Raw genomic sequence first — 26,002 nt, forward strand, 5'->3', positions numbered from 1 at the left:
CCCCCGGTGCGCTAAGACGCCGTGATGGATGGTCACTTTATTGAAAACCAATGCTTTCACCTTATATAGAGGTTAGTCACGCGACTTTAACTGGATTACCACATGTTATTCATTAGGGGATGCAGAAAATTCAATAGATGTACCTATTGAATTTTCTCCTTATGTCACAAATTTAATTATGTTATACTGTTACTATATATTAATTAATATACATATATAAAGTTTTGCTTTTAATAATATATAAGTATTATTTATTTATTTAATGTAAAATCTATATGTCGGAATTGAAAACTATTTTATTGATCCTGTTATTGCGTCAGAAGGTGATAAACTAAGTAGCTTTCATAATTTATAGTGTTAGAAGACATTATATTATGAAAATAATCATTAGCTATTTGATTAATGATACATAGTAATAAACCTGTTATAAATTACATATTAATGTGATAAAAAATATACTTATATTTAGTTCTAAAATATATGTTTGATAAGACTAAGATACATTAAAAAATATGTCAGCTTGTCCATGTATACGTAACACCTATTTACATTAAAATTTATCTCTCCAGACTTCTATAACGATTATAATCTTGCGGATTCTTGGATGACTCCCAACTTCACACCTATTGTAGGTACCTACTATAACCTATAAAATATAAATAGAAAGCGTTACCTAACATAAATGTTCTCAATTACAGCAATCTGAACATTACAAATGTTTATACAATGGAATTTAAAAGGTTGTGTGTAGAAAACAAGCCGATAATCGGGTAAGGTCGATGGTCCAATGTTCTTAGAAAAACAAAAGAGATTACTCATCCTACCGCTCGAACTCTATCTGAAGATTCCTTGAAGCGCACCACCGCGCCTCAAGGCTGTAGCGTTGGCAAACAAATTTATTCTAATATACTAATAAAACCAAATAATACTGCGCTGAATCTTTCTAAAATCATAAAATATTTTTTATTGTACATAGATCTACAAAAAATTTTGAAACAAAAATCGATTTATGAAACAAAGATGTTAAATAAAGTTATGAAAATGTAATGTATCGTTTTACTGTCAGATTGTTATATTTATTTACTGCCTATATACCTACTTACGAATAATTAAAAACTATAATTATTATCTATTATGACAATAAATATAAGAAATTATCTCAAATAATAATAATCTCTATTCATATTGCTATTTGGTTCAGATTATTCCCTTGGTTCCTAAACTACAACAGATATAATCATTGTATACTAAATATAAACGATATTATCGTTCACAAAAAGTACATAATCTTACCCGTCAAGTTATCCCGCCGAAACAAAATGAAAAATGCATGTCTATGGATCTGTCCGTACCCACCCCTAGACCGAGACGAGAGAACGTAAGACGGAGTACAGAGAAAGTTTGAGTGACGTACCCCCACCGCCGCCCCTTCTCCTCCGTCGAGGATTTATGGCGCCATATTGGATTGGGACAAGATGACACGCGGCCCGGATAATTTGGGCAACGGTATCACGTGACGGGACCCGAACTGCGAAACGGCACTTTAATTATGATATTCGGAGTTTATTTCGCTTCAAGTTCATGAATGTTCTAGTAACAGCTTAGTAGTCAACTGTTTTATATGTCTGTTAAATGTTGTCCTGTTACTAATAAATCTATTACGTATGGTACGATAAATTACACTAAATATATTTGTGGTTTTTATCAGGAGCTACTTTATTGAAAATGCTAATGAAAGCAATAAAAGATAATTACTTATTCATAAGCTTTTTACATAGTTAACCCTCAAATGTGAGGTGCTATAAACAAAGTTAACTCATTGGCAAGATAATAAATAACCACCGGTTGCACGCACTCGCGCGCAGCGTCTGTTGTCTTGACGTGTATGCACCGTTTGACTTGCCAAAGCACACGCATCTACGCACACACGCCATCTAGAATAACAATGAATAATACTGGGATACATTTCAACCATATAGGTATATACGAGTAGATTGTTAAAAATTAGCCAGTGATTGTAATTTTAAGAAATTTGAATTCTATAGCTTATATACTAAAAAATATACTACTTGCTAGTAATTTATATCCATGAATATTATTTGTACGCTATCTGTAAAAATTAAATTATATTCGAAAATTAACTTTACTGCATTTTTCTCTGACGAAAACAACAAAAGTAATGCCGAAACGGTATTACAGGTAAGAATCAAGTTCTAAAATAGGTTATGAAAGTATCATTCCTAGGTATAAGAATAAATCTTTAAAATATAATATTTTCCTAAGTACTTTTCCTAATATAATTGTCTCTAAGATTAATAAATTAGTAGGTAGATAACGCTTCTGAAGGGGTCGATATATTACGAAATTCATAAACGGCGCTGACAAAATATTTTGCTGGTGTAACAAGGACGACCAAACTACTAGTTACTAAACACTCGAGGGTGCGAATGCTGCAAAAACAGAAATCTCGTTAAGATGACAATTTATGGGTTGTTTTTGCTAAATGAAAATAGTCGCGGGCTGTGAACTGAGCAGACCTTTTTTGATTTTCTTAATGGAATCTTTCCGCTTGGGATTTGTGTCGAGCGATGCGTTAAGCTCTTTCGTTTACTTACAATACCCATAGCTTCAGATTTGTATTGTCGTATTTTTTTATTTGAATGATTGCCCAATTCTTGGCAAACGTTTTTCTAAATCACTGATGAGAAAAAAAAATATTCCTTCATGTATTGCGACTTTCATTAGCAGCGGCTCTGAAATACAAAATAAGCATCATATAATACCTATAGCTATAATTATTTCTCTTTCTTATTATTCATGGACAACAAAACATTCGTAACGTTGATATAACTTTCTTGGTAATAAAGCAGCCAGCCGGAAGCATTTTATGATTTATGACAAAGCAAATTTTTATTTCCATTTCTCTCCTTTCATTGTTTTTTTTTATTATTATTTTACCACAATTCCTCGCAGCTTTTCTGTTATAAAAAAGTCGTCGTGGAAAGTCGCTTTCGCTTTAGTGGAAATGGAAAATGGAGGAAAAATAAAGAAGTGTTACGGTCGCATATGTGCCGCGGGAACTTTAGCGTTATGAATGCCGGCCATTTGGACCCGTCACGACTTTTACAGGGTTAGGTTTATTTTTCGTATGAAGTTGAAGTTATTATTAAAAAAATAATTAATTTTAATCATAATGTAATCATATTTTTTTTATCCTACTAGCTGTTGAATGTTCATTGTATATTTATTTAGACGTTTAAAATAAATTATGCAATATTTACAACTTACATTTATTATTTATTATTATTATCGCAATAGTTCTATTTTATTATTGAATAATCCTAAAGACATTTTGTTATTATTAATTATATAAATCAATAAAATTTATGCAAGCAGTTCTGTAGTTAAATATGTGTCTAATTGGTATAGGTAGAGTACACTTAAAAATATACGTACAAAGAACTTGAAATATTGTCCACATTTCTATAAAGTGCATTCAACATTTTCATACATAAAAAGCAGTTTTTAAATCATTGTCATTATCGCGTGGCCTTTTATTCCATTATATAAATCGCAAACTAAAATCGTCTAATGTGAAAGCAGTCTAGTGTAGCCGCGTCCAGCCAACCCCCGGGAGGTTTGAGTGCGCTGCCGAGGCGACTACACGCCACTCTTTTTGTACTGTTTTTCCTGTCACGCTTTCCTTTTCGGATGTTTCCCTCTCGCTCCGGCATGTTCTAAAAACTGTAGAGTTGAATTTGATAATTATAAAATGACTATATATGAGACAAAGAAAGCTCTTGCCGTATGAAGTAATTATTACAGCATTTAAAATATTGATTTATATCAAATTTTCATTTACAAAGTAGGTACCGGAACATTATAATTTTGTAATTTATAAGTATGCACAATTTCAACAATATTTCATATAGTAATTATAATAAATTACGGACTTTTTTTATAATATAAATATGTAACGAAAAATATGTTACAATGTCTAAATAATCAACACAAAATACATACATATTTTTTCATTTGTCTATAATTTTTTGTTTTTTTTTGCATTAAACATACCAAGATAATAAATTTAAAGTTTATGATTGTGAAACGACTCTATAGCATCTGTGTTCCAACACACGTAGTTCTATTTTCTTTACTCCACTATGTTTTGTTGCGTCCCGCTGCTTCCGTACCGCGGACACTTTTGGTTAGTTTGCTTTGTTTTCCGTATAATAAATAATAAAGCCCATTCCACCACATATAGGTCTTTTATATAGAAAACAAACATTTACGGTCAAATAAACGGTGCCGCAGTTACGATGCCACGATGAGATAAATTAATAAATAATATGTCTTCACCTTTAGATCATACATTAAATTAGTAAGTTATATTTTAACTATCACCTGTATATTGCAGTGGAGTTAATTAGTTGTTATGGACTATGGGATTATAAGTTTCTAAATCAAAACACACGCACGTATACAAATTACAGCATAAGAGGCATGACATTTTATTCCTCGGGAAGTGTAACGTATGAGTAGTAGCATGATATCGCATGGCGTCGCATGATATCTGTGGTGCTGTTCAGGTTCAGATGACATTTACCAGATAGAATTAGATTCAACGCACAAAAATATGGCGGACTTTACGTCGTTATACAAGTCACCATGAGTAGTGCAAAGAAAGATTGTTAGCGGTGCACTAATATAAAAGCATTATCATTATACAATTTTCATATTTGAGTGCCACACCACTGCATATTACTAGGGTTAAGTCAATTCGAAGGTTTACTAAAATTGATTCATAAGAAGAATAGTAATTTTTAAGCCATTTGTATCTATGAACCCTTTGAATACTTCCAACACCTTTATTTAGGTTGCTGCTCCGAATAATAGAGAGTCGAATGTCGTTTGTCACACGTGTAAAAACATACCTACGTTTAAAAACCAGTACAAATTCACTACAAATTACACGTCTATAATTCTAAAGAATAATCAATATTCAACCCTTTTACAAGTTTTTATCGAGCTTTTTACAAGTGTGCTTTGTATATTATATCCTTTTTCCTGTCCGTCGTTACGGTTCATTTGTAACTCGACTTTACATACACTTGCAAACGTCTGATCGAGTAGAAAATTTTCTAGCTTGGGCATATTGACAATCCACTACCATAGTTTTACATTAGTTTGATAGTAAACCCAACAGCTCGCTGTATAAAGTTTGTAATAATAAATAAATGACTTTGGCCACGTGTGAGACAAACTCATCGACGTCTTAGCTGCCAATGTTAGAATCGGTAGAGTATTAGTGTAAAATCTGTAATTCACGATATATGCTTACTTTTAAAATTGGTTTTAAATATACTTATAATCCATTATCATCATAATATACATTTCCTTTATTATCTAGGTATTGGTCTGTTATCTTAAGAGAAGCTTATCATTACATAGGTACTGTGCTATATGGATGGCTTAATATTTGACATTTTATTTTTACTTTTCTTTTCATTTGAATTGATATTTTACGCTGTCTCCTATTTAGTTCTTATGGCATTTTGAGGGTGGAAAGAAGTAGTAAAAAATATAGTTTTATATGAAATTAATCATTACGCTTAGCTATATTTTATGCTTGACGTTAAAAACGTATTCAGATTTTATTCGCTTTTATATTTTTACATCACATTATTTTTATACAATAAATCTAAATTATCAAAACACGCGTAAAACCGATAACCAAAACTATAATTGTTATGCATGCAGATATAATATATGATGTTACGAATTGATATATAGCAATTTAATATTCTATCAAGCGTGTATTATGGGCCAATATATTCGCGATTACGTTACATATATAATATATCATAACATTACGAGGGAGCTGGGAGATACTGTCAATGGAAATAGTGATTTTTCATCAATGATGCGTTTGGCACGCGTTTATTTTTATGTGTTACTGATCAATAGGCGTTTGATAGGGAGCTACTATTGTGCCTGTGATTTATGGTTTTACAGTGTTATTTTTAGTTTCAAAACATTCTTTAAATAATCTATTTTATATCTAATTTGACGTGCTGTAAATGAAATATAACTTTGCTACTGATTTGAAAACTATGGTATGTCAGGAATAAAAATTGATATTTAATTTCTATTTTAAACGTAACATTTTTCATACGCACATACGAATATATACGTAAGCAAGTTAAACCAATTGGATTAGAAATATTAAAAAGTAATGCATATAAATAATCAAAAAGACGTATTAATTTATATTATTATTAAAAAAACTATTAAGAGTAATTTTTTTTATACATTTTTCACTTCACTTTTAATTTGTTATTTAATTTCTAACCAGATATCATAATAAATGAATCGAAGTAATGAATAATAAAACTCCTATGAGTACTGACAGATTCCATATCCCAAAATATTATATAACTCTTAAAATATTTCACCTGAAATTTTTAGATGTAGTTCCGTTTATAAATTACGTAAGCTTAAAATGTTCAAGTTTACGCTCGCGTTCTGTGATCCGCGAAAGAATCAATTTTATTGGTAAAACAAGCGGCGCGGTGATTTATTCGCTACGAACGTGTCCTAGCGATAGCGTGTCACCGGCGCGGCGGCGTGTTCGCGCCTCGTTCTAGAATTTACTAGAATATTCTTTTGTGTTTACAAGTGCGCCTCGGTTAGGAAGCTTTCGAAATTACTAGTTACATTTATAATTTACACACAAAAATAATTGTACACTATCGTGCCTCGCTCTAGAATTTACTAGAATATTCTTTCTGCTACACAAGTATGCTTCAGTTAGGAAGCTTTCGAAATTATTACTTCTAAGTATGATATATCTAATAGGAATTCTTCACAGGCTCTACTATTACAAAACAATGTCTCAATATTCTTGTGTATCTATAATTAACATTAATTTCAGTATACTACGTAATAAAAACAATACAAAAATATGTATATATAACAGAAAGTCTATTACAAAAGGCGGTATTAAGGTTATTAGAAGTTCCATATAGACAGTACCATATTAATTATTAATATTGTTAATATGTAGTTATGAATAGGACAAAACTTAAATTTTTATTGATATTAGAAATTTTGCTATTACATTAAAGTTGAATAATTTATTAAAGATATTAGAATATTTTAAATTAATACGTCCTTTGAATAAAATGTTTCCGTATCAAGTATCCACCGACCGTTTTAAATACAATAGCAAGACTGTTCCAGAAAAATTACAGCAATTAGCGTATTTAAATAACATGACCTTTTAAATGGTACAAAAGATTCATTATACTATTGATACGTCAAATTTGTCCATACAATAGCAGGTGGACAATTAACTCGTGACTACTGCAAACAACGCTAATCCACATTAGGGCTGCCAGTATTTGGACAAGTACTTACTCAATATTTATTAAAATTAAATTAAAGAGGTAAAGACCACTTATATAAATAAATAAAATTAATATAGTAACACCTAAAACAAAAAAGAGATTTTTTAATATTGTTATGTTAAATTTTAATTATCTATAGAAAAAAATATATAATTGGATTAAAATGTATTACAATTATTTTCAAAATATTTCTAAGTAAATATCGAATTAGCAAAGTAGAACTAAATTTTATAAAATTATAAGATTCAAACCAATTGACTTGTATTTATATTAGGTAAGTGACAACCCTTAACCGCATAGTAGCCGTTTCGCACATCATTCGTCATAATCGATAGCTATTAATCTACCGACAATTTGCTGCATTTCATTCAAAATGTTAATGTCCCATAGTGATACTAACGAAAACATAATTAAATAGACTATGACATGTGATACTAGAAACAATGGAATTCCTAAGAATTTTTAAAACCATATATTTATATATTTGGAATAGCAAACGTGTTGACCATCCACCTGTTGGAAATGAATAATCATCGCCTGTATACTTGAATAGCCTCACGAATATAATACATTATGACGATTAGATTATGCTGTGCCATTCCTTAGGTATACTATTTATTTTTATGAATGATAATGGAATGTTGCATCCCCCTGCTCTAACGGTTTACGCTAACGGAATACCAGTGTTGGGTGATAAGATGAACATGAGGTCAGGTGAGTTACTCCATCATGACGAATTCATCAGGAATTTATCACGATGTTATCCAGGGGAACCGCATGGAGTATAGAATTAAGAATAGGTATTACCTCCGTAAACTGTAGTAGGTACATAATTTGTATTTAGAAGATTGCATCAAACCAGAATATTTTTCCCCAGTGTCATTTCTACATAATAAAATAGGTTTAAATATAAATATGTGGGAGGAAATCAGGAATTCTATAAGAAAAGTCGCACCGCACGTTTTTCGGATAATAAAAATTGGACACACATTTCCTGTTCGTGACACAAAATAATATTGTCTTCTTTGTATAATATTAACTAAATACAAAATTGAAGTACATCAAAATATATATTGTAATCTAAATGTCTTTAACTATAAATAAACAACTACTCACTTTAACTAAATAATTTCACAGCTGTACCTGTAAAATTATTTAATTTAAATTAAAATATTTAATTGAAATTACATATGAATATAATTTATTATATTTAACTATTTCCTCTTTATTATCATTTTAAACAACTGCCAAGTGGAGGTTTTGACTTTCCTGACTTTCAAATTTTTATGTTTAGATATGATTCGCTTCAGTTTCTCCAATTTCATCATTGGTTTTCTGAATGAAACAAATAATTTGTTTATTTATACAAATATTTTGAACCTGGCTTATTAGTATATTAAAGACTGTTCAAATGTGTACAGCTGAATTTATTCCACAATTAAGTAAACCTACTAATTTGATTTGAATAAATGAATATAATATACGTGCAAGAATACTACACATAATAATTAGTCTTATTCTTATTTTGTAGAAATTACTAAGTCCGAGCTTTATTTAATATAATAAACATGCGAGACTAAATATCTCAAGAAGGAAAACATAAATATAATAGTCATAATTCTCATCGGTCATCTATAACGATTTTTTTCAGGGTGACAACCTTATAATATTTCACTTCCCGACCACAAATCCTGGTTCGGTTTCAAATTCTAAGGAGCCACGGAGCTGTTTAAATCATGCGCGGGCGCCGAAAATAAACTGCGCGATCACTCCTGCGCTGCGCCGTAAATTCACTACTAATTTACCGCTCGAATGTTATAAATAAATAAATATTCGTTGTTACATCCGCGCTTGACACAATGTGCCACCACTTGTATGGCGTTGTCATAACAGATCCTTCGTGGGATATTTAATGGATCCGCACTTCTTAAGGAACTACAATATTAAAATTGTACAACAATTTTCCTTTAGAATACTTAAGACGTGACTGTTAGCATGGTAGAAACTTATGTACCTATTCTATAGACAGGTGAAATAGTTAATCTTTCGATAGTTACAATTTCTATTCTTGCACAGAAACATTTGTATTTTCTATGTATATTAGGTATATATTTAGAACAAAAACTGTATTTGTGTAAGTTTGCAAGCTATACTTAATTTTGGATTAAATGACGTGTACCGTGTACATTTTCCAGTGCCATGTTCATTGACTTACATTCATCCCATTAAATGGGGTCTGCGCAGTATGTCATCTTCTTTAAATGATCTCTATCGTCCGTCACGCGTCTGAACATAACTCCCAGTATCTAGTAAGTATCATATCGTAATAATATTCTTACGATATGGTGCGATATTGGTATAAATTGATTTATAAATAATTACTGAATCAGTTAAGGTACTGTATACTTATTTAAAAGTAGTTGCACACACTTAATCAGAAATCCGTTGAAATCGCAAAATGAGCAACAATATGATATTTTACTAAATTTAAAAAGCTTATTCAAAGCTCTTCTGTATTGATGCGAATTAACTCTAACTTTACACACACAATTTAATGAAATTTCACAATTAGCCCATATCTAACTGTACGACTAATGTATGTAATGATAAAGAGACTATTTCACCACGTGCTAGTAAAAGTTATAAAGTGCCAAGTGGAGTGAGGCGACGTAACAGCCGCTCTGACGCGTACCTATCCTCGTGCCAGGGATCCTGGGATCATCTGTGGGATTGTCGCAGCCATTGTAATACGAATTCTCCGACGCTGTTGCCATCTGTCTTGTGGCCGAAATTCGGAAAACAATAATAGAAAAGCCGCGACAATAATATAAAAAAAGCATTATAGTTACAAAATAGTGACGTGATTATGTTCTCAAGGCATTAACGATAATATTATTAATATTAATAAATATATAAGTTAATTTTAATCTAAGAAAGTATTAGAGTCTTGACTACACAGTAATTAAATTATTTTAGTGTTAATATAAAATGCAATATACAAAGTTACATATATATATATGTATGAATATATGTAAGAAATTAAATATATATATAGTTTTAAATTCGAATATAAATGTATACATAGTATTCGAATTAAAAACTAAATATATTTAATTTCTATTTAGTAATATAGGTAAATAAAAATTCCTAATATTCACTAATACGTTTTTACATAGTTTTAGTATAATTGAAAATTAATTGGATATAAAATTTAATTTTTCTTTGGAAAATAGACTGAAATCTATGTATGTGTTATTGCAAGCGATTAAGCAATAATTTATTTATATATAACGACAATAATAATACAAAAATTAACAGTGTTGGCTACATACACTAACAATGGCAGGCATGATTCTACATCTCATTTCGAATCATAGTAAACAAACGACACTTTATTGATGACAGATTGCTCTAAATGTATATCGGCATACGTTTCTGTCGACAATCGATTGTCACTCTTTATACATCACTATCGATATTCCGCGATGTTTGCCAGCGGGCGTGGTTTATATGGTGCCAACTATGATGAGCGCGTTAATGTAGTGCCGTCGATATATATTTTTTACTGCCGTCTCAACTGCGCAAGAGTCGCCTATCTATTAACCGGATCTATTCCGCACATGCCACACACATTGCTATGAAAATTACGAAATTTCAATGTATTAACTTCCATTCATTTGTTCTAGTTTTCAAGAAGCAGAGCAGTTTAGGAAATTTCAACATAGAATTATAACAATTTATCTATACACCATTCCAGTGTATTTTATAGTAATTTGTATACATTTATATTAACACAATTTCCATTTTCTAAGAGTCCTGAACATCCAATACTAGTGAGTAACATGAGTTATAAAAGTGGATCAAATAAGTAACATGTCTGCCAACCATGTTAGGAACGCACAGTGAAGATTGAAAAGATAAACTGCGGAACTTAAAAAAATATTTTAGTATCTAAAGTCTGATGGCAAATTAATGTATCTATGTAGTAAATGGTAATAATTTTTGCATGTATACGTTATTTATTATTTTATGCTAATATGAGACTTTCTGATAAAAAAATAATGTGTACGAGATAAATTATAATATGGCTTAATAAACGTTTATACATTTAATTTAACTAGAAGCAAACATCTGCGTCAGGGTTAGTTACATGACCAACGAGCGGATATATAATATCTACATACCTATATCTATCGTTTTAAATTAGATACGTTGTTAAGTAAACTAATCTATATTATTTTACATGGCCATAAAGCTTTTTCACTTGATCAAATAGCAATGATAGTATTTGACATTTAGTTATTTATAAAAATGAACTTGCTCATACATCGTGCATAATGGGTTGAATTCTAAGGGACTAAAGACAGTCTTAAAGGTCAAACTTTCTGCGTGACATTTAGATATTGTTACACGCATTGTGTGGATAGGACACATAAGAAAATTTCATTGTAATTAAGTAGCCGTACCGAGTTACAGCAGTTCCAGAAATCGATAACAATCTTAATGAATACGCCTTCGAAAACATTGTAAATACGAGTTTAGTAGATGAATATTCTGACGTAACGTTAATTATTTTATTCGTAACATATAAGTCAATGAAAGCCTATCAAATCAGATACACCAAATCAGAATCTGTTAACATACGTAGACAAGTTATGTATGTATTTATATGTGAAGGTACGTGAGAAGGGCCCATCATGTTTTATTTATTTGCGGCGGACTCGTAATAGAGTCGTGCCGTGAGAGTCGACGGCACGTTTTTTGCCGATCGTATGTAAGGCCCGACGTGTATTGAGACGTCTGGATGCTGATGTCTTGTTGCCTGTCCATGCTATATACTTTGGACATGACGGCCACGTTTATTTTCCAATGTTTTTGTAGCGGAACAAGCGTTAAAACAATGTCAGGTACCGCGATTGTAACATATAAATCACATGTGAACACTGTAATCGGCATAAAATTATTCACTTCAAAGTAATAAAACATTGTATTTTACATTCTCCTAATGATGAAATTCAGAAAAAAAACTCTGAAGCAAGCACTTTCGCGGTCATCAACATTAAAGTTTTTAGTCATTAACGCGAGGATATCTCAAATGGTCTTTACTGGAAGACAGCTGCAAGGATATTAAAAATCCATTCATCACACTAAAGGCAAAAAATTCAGATTCACACTCGAACACGGCGCAGCGAAATCTGGAGGACGAGGAGGTATTTCCATTCGACCTCCCACTCCCACCCCACGTCTGTCAGGGAGGGGGAGACCTCCCTTTTGACAGGAAATGATTGTCTAATATTAGCTTTGTTATAAGGTTCCTCTTCTGGGATTCGAGCGCGCCCTTTTAGAATGTTTTGTTGCACGTAAGAAGAGGTAGAGTTGCTTCTCAAACTGAATGTAATATAATAATAGTATAAATTGTGCGTTGTTATATATTATGGACAAAATATTTGTTAAAGTAGTTTTTCTCATAAAAAACGTTAGTTATTATATAGTATTTAAATTTCATACTTATACAGTATGTTCAAAACCTGAAATATCCAGTATATACGTGAAGACTTAATAAATATGAATGTCTGTTTTTATCGGTTACATTATCAGTGTATTTTAATAAAAATGAGCACAAAGCGCACGAAGATATACGATAGTAGCAAAAAATATATAGGTATAAGTTATTCTACATCATGATAAATATGCTAATAATGCTAAGAAACTAATAACCTCTTTACAATATGCATAAGATTAATCTAAACAAGAAAACATATGACAAAATTGTTTAAGACCACCTTTAGGGCGTCTAAATGGAGTTTCATGCATTAACACGAGTATTTTAAAAAAATAATCTCGCTATAAGACTGCGAATCGATGCGATGGCGAGCAAAATGGTTGATACAGTCTAATTTATAGCTTGAATTTAAAAACAAACGTCGCAAAATTCTCCAATGACTCACTGCTCACTATTTTGAGCTATTTAAATTGGAGATCACAAATTTTAGAAGGAATTTGAGGTCGTCGACCCGCCTCGTGCATGAGTAGAAAAAACATCGAACAACCCTCGGTTATCACAATAAAATGCCGCGTGTTTCTTCAAAATACGATGAGAAGTTTTATTTTGAATGAAATTTATCGTCAGTGAGTCTATTTCGGCTCAGTTTTCGTCGACTAGCCGACCGTTTGGTGGAGAACAGTTGCCTATCAGCAGTGCCAAGAGAGAACGACTATAGCTGTACCCGCGGTTTGGTGACAGATTTGTGTCGTACACATGAAATCTATGAAACTCCGGAAGACTTTTTTTAACACACTGACAGATAAATTTATTTGTATTTTTTTGATAGTTATAAATATATTATAAAAGTATCTTTAATAACACCATACAACCTAATTATTATTTTTAGACCTTTAAAAGCTTGGAAACAAATTTCCTATACGTATAGATAGTTATTTCATATGAATATACAAATATGTAGGTTCTTATAGTAATAATTTGTTAGTATCAGTAATACGTAAAAGCGTTTGGACTTTTCTATAATAGCAATGTTATACAGTAGACATATTTCTAGGATTTACATATATTACTACATGTATTATATTATTACGTAATAAATTACCTCAATTTTTTTTTAATATGCCAGTTATAAAAATATGTAAATAGGTCACAGCTTTTGAGAGTTTCATAATGGGAACTATCTGCTTGTAATACGAAAGCATCAAATAAAATCGAATGCAATATTAATTTAACGATATCGCATTCAGTCGTCACCGCATAATATTTTTGCCGAATTGGCAATAACGCGAAACTCGCATATTGCGATTTCACCAGTAGATAACAGAAATAATGGGGTTCAAAAATGAAATTAATTCCAGGTTGATGATTTCAAATTGAAAAGTCACATCGGCTCGCGCCATAATTCATGATCCTGAAACGTGTCCGGGCGGCTGTGTCGGACGCGGCGCGCAGGGCTGCCACCGACATGTTCATGTTTTATTTATTTACTTACACGTTCTGTTTTGTACCCGCTTACTTAAATACTATTTATTTAAGTTTTTGCAGTTCGTCTATTTAAATTATTCTCTTGGTGTTTCGTGTTTATGGTATTCTACTATTTCTTATATGATGAACTAAAAGAAATAGATGTAAACACGACATTGAAATATTACCCGTTTATTTTAATTTCAGTTATTCAAAATACGCCCATGTTATATTACAAAGACTTTTTTTGTACTTTATAGAAATTGAATATAAATATTTCTGGCTATTGTTGTTGTTATGATAAAAAACTAACCCTTGCAATAAGTAATGAACATGAATGAACTTTGTTTCTGTTTTTATTCCATGTTTTGTTTTTTTGTTAATATTGAATAGTTTATGATAATTCTAGGCTATGTCCTCATAGTCGCTGTTTGATTTAGTGTTGTTTAAACAACCCTTGTAACTCTTACATGCAATATTAAATAGTATGTACCTGAAATCCGTCATGTCATTATATAGTAAATATTTTTTATATATAACTGCAATAGCAAAAGTGGTCATGTGATACCCGATGTGATATATGTTAGGCTTTCGTACTCTGTAGGTATGTCAATGCTCATTTAACAACTTACTTTTTAAATTATTCTATAAATTAATGACAAAGCTTAATAATACTGGAACTGAATTAATTTTATATTTCTATTTTTATAGGTATATTAAATATATGATCGTATAATAAATCTCCAGTGGCGACCCTACGATGTCAGCGCGAGCTCATTGTCGCAGTCCTTTGTCGGACTCAGAGGTCTCTTCCGCTTCACCACGCGCGGTATCTGCGAGGTGGCGGCGGCAGTCTCTATCTGTATATATATATATATATATACATACTCTACCCAACATAACGCTGGGATCATGAACATGTTTATATTCATATATGAGTAGATATATCTATACATACTATAACATTGTCGTTGGCGGTGATAAAATATTTCGTTCCTTCAATTGTCGGAATACAGGCATAGATGTCGCCTATACCTACTATTATATACACTTGTCTTATTGTATACGTATTATATATATTTAGATCTATTGGTAAATAGGAATACGGATAATTGAGTGACAAAACTTTACCTGAAATATGCAAAATATTGAAGTCATTTTTTTGTCGAAACGACATGACGTTCTCTGCTTCAGACAATTTTTATTCTGACGTTCGCAGTCTACAAATACAGGCATTATCTAATTTTTTTGTTTTTTTTTATCTAACAGTACCTATATAATTCAAATACATTTGATATGATTTCAGCCAATACAACGGTTTTATGAAGGCGACTGCACACAATTCACTGTTATTCATGAATTATTGACGTGATCTTAGTTCACATTCAACCTCTAATGTACGCAGAAACTTACGATTTGCAATTCGGCACGATACTATACCGGCACGACTACGATCCGTAATTAGAAAGTTCCGTACAAACGTATTACGCTTTCTAATAACATAATATTAGATAAATCGCTGAATAAAATAATTATACATTTTTTTATGTAATTGGAATGGCAAATAAACTGACTGCCAACTAGTTTGTAAGTGGTAACTATAGCCTACATATCTATATGAACAGCGTATTATGTGATACAGTATGCTGTTTATAGTGGGTGTCAAAGTATATCATGTGACACCAAAGATACCACTCACGCATTCCCATTCCAAAGAACTAAGATGTCTTCCCTCTTATCTTGTAATTGCACTAACTCACCCTATAACCGAAACACAGCTTAAAAAGTTGCTTGACGGTTAAAATAGGTGAGACTTCAGTACCCACACCACGAAAATTACTTTTTACAAAGTTTTCATCTATAATATATGTATATATCTATATACACAAATACTAAAGAGAGGCAAATTTGTATCATCAAAAATGTGTATTATGTAAAATCATTGTATTATAAATGATATTTAGGATCAGTAGGAACAATTATAGCACAATTAGGAATGGAGACGAACGAGAAACAAACGAAATGTTATATTACGTTGTATAACTTAATATTTATACTATGATAACTAGTTATAGTTGCGCTATAAATGCTTAATAATAATAAGTAGGTACATATAAATATATAGTGCGCTTAAAAAATAAGAAAGGAAAATATTAGAAAACATATTAACTATCTACATAAAGGAAAATTGTTTTTGTTTATAAAAGATAAAATTAGACGGCGCTTTCTTGTTTATTTTATTGTCGGCAGATAATTTTGTATTTAGTTATTTGAGTAAACATGCTAAGCTGTTGGTACCGTTTAAGCCAGATAAAGCGACATTTCTTAATAACCAACCCGCATAAAAGTGACACTTATCCGAAATCCATTTTCATTTTCCATTCCCACGTGTAGCAATGATTAATTGCTTGACACCAAAAGTTAATTTATTCTAATGAACCGAACGGCTTGGTCGGTTACAGAATGACTTCATTGAAAATATTTTTATATGATAATATGATTCCACTCTCATGTATTATGCAACTGCTTGTCATGAACATTTGTCGGTTGCACTATTTCAGTCTCTTGCTCGTTTGCATGAGTTCCGTAAGAACGCTTAATATTATGTTGCAAATATTCATCTTAAATTTTTACTTCGAAATGTTACAAAAACTCCTAAATTGTGTGGTGTCCACTAAATAAGAAGCAAGGTTGTGTTTTCTTGGGCAAGCAAGCAAATGTTTAGATACAAGATGAATTGTACACAAGTAACAATCCAAGGAAAACAAATGAACTTGTAAAGACTTTACTTCCGGTATTTCTAACCTAAAATTATAATATTAATAATCTGTAGAACAGTTGAAATATATACATTCGCATCAAACATGATAATCCAACGTATTATTATATGAGTTAATTAGAAAAAACGTCATAAATCATCCGATCCACGGCTCTAAGCCATGTAAAGACCGAGGCTTTCGAGTAACACAATAACTTTATCTGCATCTCTGTCTAATGCTAAATTTTATTACCGGTTGAAAAGAGAAAACATGAAGTCGCTGGCATATTTACGAAAAACGAGGCCGTAATTTGCCTGCACGAAAATTTGATAATAAATCATAATAGTTTTAGTCTGAGTAGAAATAAAAAAATAAACCAATTTGGAAAGTGAATTGTAAGGCACGGCGGGTACCGCAGCTTGGTCTGTTATTAGAGCAATTATGTTATTATGTTCGCCGTATCTAATCCGAAAAACTAAATTGGAGTCGGCCGCTGCCGGCGAATGGCCGATAGGTTCAATCATTTCGACTTTTGGGTCGCACGAAATTCGTTGCGGAAGCAATAAGAAACACGAAAATTCCAAACGAAATAGTAACGAATTATCCAATAATATATAGCTGTATGCAAGCAAAATTCGGATCAATAAAAAAGGGATCCGGTAACACAATTTCTGAGGCGCCATTCGCTACGGTCCCTAGTTTGGTACAAATTAAAAAAGGGTGCTCACTTGCATTACATATTTCAAACTTCACATTTCATAAACAACCCCGCGTTGCCCTTTGATATCCCTCACTTAACTCATATTTCATTCAATATGACCATAATTGAAGTGATGGGTGGCACCTCATTAGAATAAAGTACTTATCGCTCCAGTAAAAGGGTTCATATCTGTTCGCAGACATTCCGAATAAGAAGCATTGCATGAACGATTGCCTCTTTCACAATTTGTATCTTTAGCATACTCCTCGAAACAGGTTTTCCGTGTGTACGAAATCAACGTAACGTCCCGTGTTTTCGTTCTAAAATGCGTTGCGTCCCTTTGTATTATCAAAATATCAAATATGAATACCAAATAAGGGTTGGGACAAAAGAAAAACTGACAACTTTTTAATTTATGCGTAAACGAGTACATGAAAACGTAATAATAGGAGCGTGTATGGTAAATACAATATATTAAAGTAATAATTCTGTGTGGGGCGTTTCAAAAGTTGTCTGGTTATATTTTTCTAAAATTTCACGGTAGATATATCATCGTGGCTCGTGGAAAATTGCTACGTCTTCATTATGAACGTGGAGTGGTACTCAGCTTTGTAAACATACATGATCGTTGTTGGTTTTCTCAATTTGTTTGACAATGACCGTGCTCTGAAAGCTAATGAAGTCGTTTCGACTGAACATCTGTCTGTAGAAGACATGTATGTATATACAAATTTGCTTTTATAATTGAAAAGCATTTGTTCAATTTTATGTTCTTATTCAACGAATTTGTTGGTTTAAACGACTGTCTTATCTTCCGTTAGTTGCAGGTTCGATCCATGTATTATAAAACATTTACATTTTACTAAGTTTTGTATAAATAATGTCGACATACAATGTAACAATAAAAAAATGTATTCAAGTTTTGTTATCTGTTATCCTTAGTGCTATCTCTGTTTATTTTTGATACTAATACATGTCCTGTTTTATTTGTTGTTTTTATTTACCTCATTGCTATTTATCTCATTACAATGTTAATGATTAATTTTAATACAAACCATTAACCTCATTGTTTACCAGACTTCAATTCGTTGTTATACTTATTTTTTAATACCAGATATGTCTTATTGATAGCATAGACAATAAATTATTTCTAATTAATTATTTTATTCAACTTTTGTTTGTAAAAATATGTAAAGTATGTTTACCTACGACAACATTTTATCAGTTTATTTTATGTTCGGAGGTGATAATCCTTAGTGATTTGTGTTTTTAATGATTTATTTCCATCTATATCTATGAATGAGTCAAAAGTTCACTGGCAGATTGAATATTAATTACTCATAAAATACATATTAATTAAATTTATACACAATTTTAATTTATGAGCTTATTTTTATTGCACTGTTTCGCATGTATCAACATAATCTAAATCATAAACAAAACTACTACTGGCAGACGATAGTTTTAAAATATTTCAGTGGGTAACCCTTAAGATATACTACATCTTTCAGAAGTGAGTGTTAAGAATGTTTATGAATATATATTTTTTCAAAATAGAAGTTCAAAATTTTAAAATCGATATAAAGAAATATTCGATTTTCAAATTTTTAAAACTTAGTGTCTTCTTTTTCGATTTATACAACTGTTGTAAAACAATTGTAACACTAAAAATTATGATGTCATATATTACAAAAATATAGATATGTTATATACATTCACACTTATATCTTGATAGACGAACTTGACCAGTTACAGTAGGATCCTCAATGTAGTTGCACTGACCCACTTATCAGCTACCTACTGTTCTGGCGACCTCTCATTTCATATCAACTAATATACCAGATAGCGCAAGCCACAGGTCAAAGATATAAGACCAACGACTTTTTGAAAATATTTTCCTGAGTGATATAAATAATAATGAATAGCATTATTATTCGCTTATTTAATTTTAATTATCAGTGAAAAAAATATTGATTAAGCTATCCGTATTCAGTACCTAGTCGATTTTATGAATGGCTTTTATTTGTATTTGTGGTTCGATCAATGTAATTAATCAATAAGATAATTTTTGCCATCATTTAAAGTAATTTATTTACTCTTATAAAATATGAAAACCACAATTTTACTATTTGTATTAAAAATTGATAATAACGTAACTTTCTTTTTTAAACATAAGAATAATAATATTATAATACGATTACGTATTTTTGTTTAGTAATACATTTTTAAGTCCCTTATTTCTCTTGTTCCAGGTGAGTTCCCGACATCGTGGGGTCGGAAATTGGCCGGAATCTTGATTTGCGAATGGCCTTCGTGTGTATGTGTTCTGATCATTTGTTTAGTCGCGTGTTCAGCACGCGAATAACAGTTCAATCTTGATTTACATAAAGTCGTATTTCAATTTGGCACGGCCCCCGTCCCGTCAGCGGCAATATGCAAGTGTGGCACTAAACGACAACTTGAATATCGAACTGGAGTTTATGCGTTTTCAAACAGATAACTTTATGAATATCGGCCAGAATAATCTCATATATTATTTATAATTATATTTGAACCTATAATAAATATTTTTAAAATGAACAAATTGTATATGCTATATTTATGCGTTAAAACATTTTCTATCATATACCTATATGAAATAAAACGTTAAGATTTGTGCATTGTTTTTGTTGCATATGCATTTAGTAATTTAAGTTGCACTATTTTACAATTAAATACTTAAATGTAATGTGATAATATTTACGTTCAAAAGAACTGTATATTTTCTGCACCTGAACCTGTTAAATATATTTATTATTGGATTATCAAACTTGAATATTAATTCTTCATTTGAAAATATCACAATACATATGTGATAGTTAAGAATATGATAAACTAAAAACGTCTACTTTAAATATCTATCGTCATAGTATCGATTTTTAAATTGATTTTAATTTAAAAAATGATGTTACTCGATAGCAACTGTAGAGACAGCGACGAATCTCTTCATAGAGTTTCCCGCCCATCCGTAGCGTAACGCTGTATGCAATGCATTCGCACGCATTTCGCTAATCTAACATGTGATCGGCTACGTAGTCTCGTCTATAACCAGCCATTTTGTAAAACCCATACAGTCTAAACTCTCTTTTGCAGTTAGGCATCATTTCGTCTGGCCGCGTTAAAAGCACGGTGCATGTTCGCACTCCCACCCGCTACATACACAGACGCAAAGCATGTATGAATCATGTTGGTCTGCGTGTGAGGGTGCCCGTACGTTTGCGCTCCGCTGGAGTCTGTCAGTGTGTTTGTGTCTATCGTTGCACGTGCACCTTTGTATGTGTGCAAGCCCACTCATGGCAGCGGACTATGACGGTTCGTAGATTTGACAGCTAGCTCAATGCGGGTTCAGACGTTCATTATACCGCGACCGATGTAATTTTCGTGAAATATTTGTCAACCGTACGTGTAACAAATACGTGATTGAATAGTGTTGTGATGCGATATCGTAACAGTGATTCCTTAGTGGAGATATTTACCCGCGAACTTGAACTTGGCTCATTGATCTGAGTATGTCCGACTTGTCGATTGATTTGTGACATGCCCCATCTCGAGGTGTTTTTACAATGCTTGTAATTAGATGCGCCTCGTTGGACTTCATTCCGGGGTGTAACAGTATGAATAAAAAATTGTTTGCGGTTTTATGGTATCAAGAATACGTAACGAGTATACACTCGCTGATCACCCACTACAAATAGACTTAACAATACTTCTAACCGTTTAGATTAAAATATGTTCAAGAGGTGATAATAGGTGTAGGTCGAATTTATGTTTGGTTTCAAGTTTAGTGATTATTTTTTTTATATACGAAAACAGTGTTCCTTATTGATTAGTGGATAATAACGAAACTAAGTGTAATGTAAATATTATGTGTAATAAAAATATGGACACTGAAGATTTTTTATGGAAGAATAATTTTTGGTGAGTTGTAATATTATAGTTTATTTTATTACAATGTCATATAATTTACAGTAAATATGACTTAAATAATAATAATAATATCTTATATATTATAATGCCTTAAAGCATTTCTACACCTCCAGAAGTTGGCTAGTACAGAATGCTGAATAGCACTAAGTCCGCTTTACGTACCTACTAAATTTACAGACAAGTATAAAAAGTAAATAAATGCAATTAAAGAGTCTCTAATATAAATTAACTTAATTGGTTTACTATTAAAATAAGTTGTAGGCATATTTCTACTTTAAATGATATCGCAAATTTACGACTCTGTAATAAAAGAGCTACTTACTGGACTGATGGTAGTAGAAAATATATAAAATAAATATTTGCATAAAATGTAAGTATGAAAATAGTAGTGTATTATGTATTTATTAAACACAAATATATACTTTATATTTACTTATCTATTACTGGCATCAATCGAATCTTTACGCCTAAACTATTTATTTAATTACTGCACTTAAAATCCCAGTAATTATGCATAAAACATATAAATACCAATTTATTATCATCATCTCTTAGGGAAAAATGTGCTATTATTGATGTGCACTACCCGATTTTCCAAAAAAGAACATAATCGTTATTTTAAATAATATTATTACATTTAATTTAAAAGCATAACCTAAAAATATATTTAAAAAATACATTGAATCCTATATAGAAGTCGTCTAATTGCCGATATTCAAAACTAGAAAATATGATTTATAAAGCATGACATATTTGAAAAATAACCAAACGGAAACATATAAATGCAAATAAAACAAAACGCAGATGTCGACAATCGATAAATATCATTTATAAATAAGTATAATTTATAAAAAAAGGTGCACATGTCACTAAGATTAATAGAGACATTAACACAAATAAGCATAAATTTGATTGTTTTCATTATATTACACCGGTCGGCTTTTTATAGGAGTCGCCGAAAAGCAGGTACCCGAAGGTTTTTAGAACATTAATCAAAATCTTGGTGTTATCCTTTTAAATGAGTCGACGAAAGAGCGAAATAGAGATGTAGATCCGCGTGGGGGTAGTGTGGCACCGCCCTAAGAAAGGTCATTAATCTACTTTTTTTTTAACTTCGGACCAAGAAGTTCGTGTATATAGTTTGATTTGCTACTACTGTTTGGTATTGTTATATGCTATATATTTTATTCTGTACAAATATTAAATTCGTCGCAGTTTGTAAAGTTTTGTTATGACCTTGCCAATGTTTATTTAAAATACTACAGTATTTCTTTATATAATCTTGAATATAACATTTGACTTCGTATCCTTATACCTATATATATATATGCGACCTGCAAATTTAACCTACAATTAAATTAAACAATCCTGTATTCATATCAACAAATACTTATTATATATTAGGTAAATATAATTTGTTTATAATTTATTTTTAAAATTGAGGCCAACAAAACATTCCTATGATTTGAATTAAAAATAAAATATTTAATCACGAAAATATCTTTATTGTCATGATAACGTGACACATAACTTATTATTAAAACATCTGTATATTATTATACTGTCATATTAACATATTAAATTAATGGCAGCCATTATCACACTATTAAATTGATTTGCCTCAGATAAATTAAACATCTCTAATCATCGATATGAGGATAAAACGTAGGTATTATTTATTGTATTAAAATTAATGTAATTTAATTATATATATATAAGTGTTATGATTATTAGCCTGAGTTATCCACAGTTAGATTTCAGCTTTCGTTATTGTCTTGCATCCAGAGAGCTTTCAACACAGGAGGCTATACTTTTGATGTTTATATGATAGAAGATTACCTATAATGAGTATGTCCTATATAACATAATATCAACCCCGAAAAGGTAGATTTTAAAAACTAGAGTTATTAGAAAGAAAGATCTTTAAAAAATTAACCCCGATTTGATTGTTAAAGGCATGTGTCCAAAATCACAGGAGAGACGAAACCGCTATTCTATCATAAGCAGGATATACAATATAGCAGTATTAATGAATACTAAGTTCTGTACCCCAGTTATAATATTATTAGTTCAGTAGATATTAGAAATAGATTTCTATATAAATTACATTCACTCCATCTTTCGGTTGATTGGATTGTAGTTGAAATATTTGGTTTAATAAAAAGCTACAAGACAAAAATACATTCACGATGTTAACAAAGTTTTCGTAGGCCTAAAATAAAATAAAATAAAATAAAATACGGTTCAAATTATAATGCCTTTATGCCTTCGCAACGAATAATATTCGTTGCGAAATAATTGTATTAATAAATTCATGTTCACACGTGCATTTAGCAGTATAAATCGAAACAGGTCGACTATAAAAATTAAACTGTCAAAAACGTATAAATAAATTGATCCAAATACGTGGTCAACGCGTCCGCACAAGTACTTCCTATATGGGGCTATCTAACGGTGCCTTTCACCGGTATCTGGTGGCCATCATATGGACTGCTTTTTTAAACTGCCTTAATAAAGCGAATAGAATATAAGATTTTAATGTCGAGCATTCGAGATTTCGTTATGCGATAATGCGGCGTGACTACGGTCACGACTTTCTATGTCCACTGCAGTACCACTCAATCTCTACATCCGGGGGTCGCAATCAGGCGAATGCGAGCTGCAATCGTAGATACCATGTTATGTGGATCACGATTGCACTTAATAACATAATCCCATGTTTGGCTTTTGTTATGATTTTGCATGTTGCAGTTGGTATTTACGCAATCATCTTGGTAACCTCTTCTATGATGCATACTTTTACAAAATTAATATATATGTATAGTTCGTATAATACATATTGGTCTATGTAATACCATTTCTGGCAGAATTGTCTAATGGTATAGTAATATAACTATTTCAAATGCAGCAAATATATAGTTTTACTTAAAATTTATTAATTAATTTTAATTCATAAGTAGGTAGATTTTTATTTTAACTAGCTACTGTAGACTTTATTTGTTATATGTTAAAAATAAATAAAATTTAGAAATTCATAGTAAGTGGTTCTTACTAAATATTTAAAAAATAAGTGAACACTTTTAATTCAGATAGCGGTTAGTGAGTTGAACACATCTGCAAAAATCATGGTCTTTTTTACTGATTAGATATGCAGCCCTTCCGTAACAAAATAATAATGGATCATACAAGCTTGTTATATTAAAAAAAATCAAATGTATGAATATTATTCGCTGATTGTACACAAACCACGTGTGCAAAATTCCAAGGCCTTCAGAGAATTGTAGCGTCGTTTTTTTGCACAAGACTTCCTTAAGTAACTAATGTGGAAGACGTGGAGCCTACAAGTAAAAAATATGCTATTATTTAGAGAATATACTGAATGAGAGTATAATTTTAATAAAATTATCTGTTAGTCGGTTTGTTTAGCATAATAAGACATCTTTTAATGAAGTCGCTCCTTAAAACCGCGAATGCATGTAAGCCGTGTAAAGCCAAGCTGTATTGTTAGTTTACAAATATGATTAATTCGGTATCTACATTATTATAGAGAATGGTTGACTGGACAAAAATGATTACGCCCACCGATGTGTGTCGTTAATTTAATATCATTTGTTTATGTCATCGGCTCCCACCAGCACACTGGCGTCTCATTAAATATTTTAATTAAGTTTTGACGGTCATGTAAATGTCAAAATTAGATGTATATCCTGTCATATATCCGGGCCAAATACATATATTTTGTAAATAAGTAGCTATAGTTGCGTGTATTTTTGTAAGTTGTTATAACTATATATATTATGAAAATAAAGGACGTCGTAAATATCATAAATAATTATAATGCTTTTATTTATAAAATATCATTACATTTATACAAAATATTCACATTAATGTGGTCTATTTTTTTTAAATATGTACACAAATGAAAAGTTATGTAAAAAGAAAATCTTGATTTGAAAGGAATTTGATGTAGGTACCTTTTTTAAAAATATACAATTATGAAATAATCGGTATGTAATTAACGTATATTTAAGTTTAATATGTCCGATTTATTATGTACATAATTTTCAGTTAAATATTGTGTACATAATATTTAAGTTCGGGTAATACAAAAAATACTTATTCATATCAAGCAACATCACAAATTACAGCTCTTTTGGCTCAGTGCTGCGAGTGCGGAGGGCGGATCTCCACATGACAGTTG

The 26,002-nt window shown here is 31.1% G+C and overlaps 1 protein-coding gene across 5 annotated transcripts in view; it reads left to right on the forward strand.

The window, feature by feature from the left end:
- Nucleotides 1-26,002, forward strand: part of LOC131847933 (homeotic protein antennapedia-like) — a 205,887-nt gene that overhangs the window by 134,168 nt on the left and 45,717 nt on the right. Inside the window, exon 1 of one of the 5 annotated variants that reach the window (XM_059197659.1) lies at nt 21,122-21,792. The exons of the other annotated variants lie outside the window; for them this stretch is intronic. The gene's annotated coding sequence lies outside the window, so the exon portion shown is untranslated. Of the gene's footprint in view, nt 1-21,121; nt 21,793-26,002 lie in introns of those variants that run through there. 5 annotated transcript variants of the gene reach the window in all.

This window comes from Achroia grisella, unplaced genomic scaffold, assembly GCF_030625045.1.
Source record: "Achroia grisella isolate CSIRO2021 unplaced genomic scaffold, CSIRO_AGI_Agris_v1 utg544, whole genome shotgun sequence".
Lineage (NCBI taxonomy): Eukaryota > Metazoa > Arthropoda > Insecta > Lepidoptera > Pyralidae > Achroia > Achroia grisella.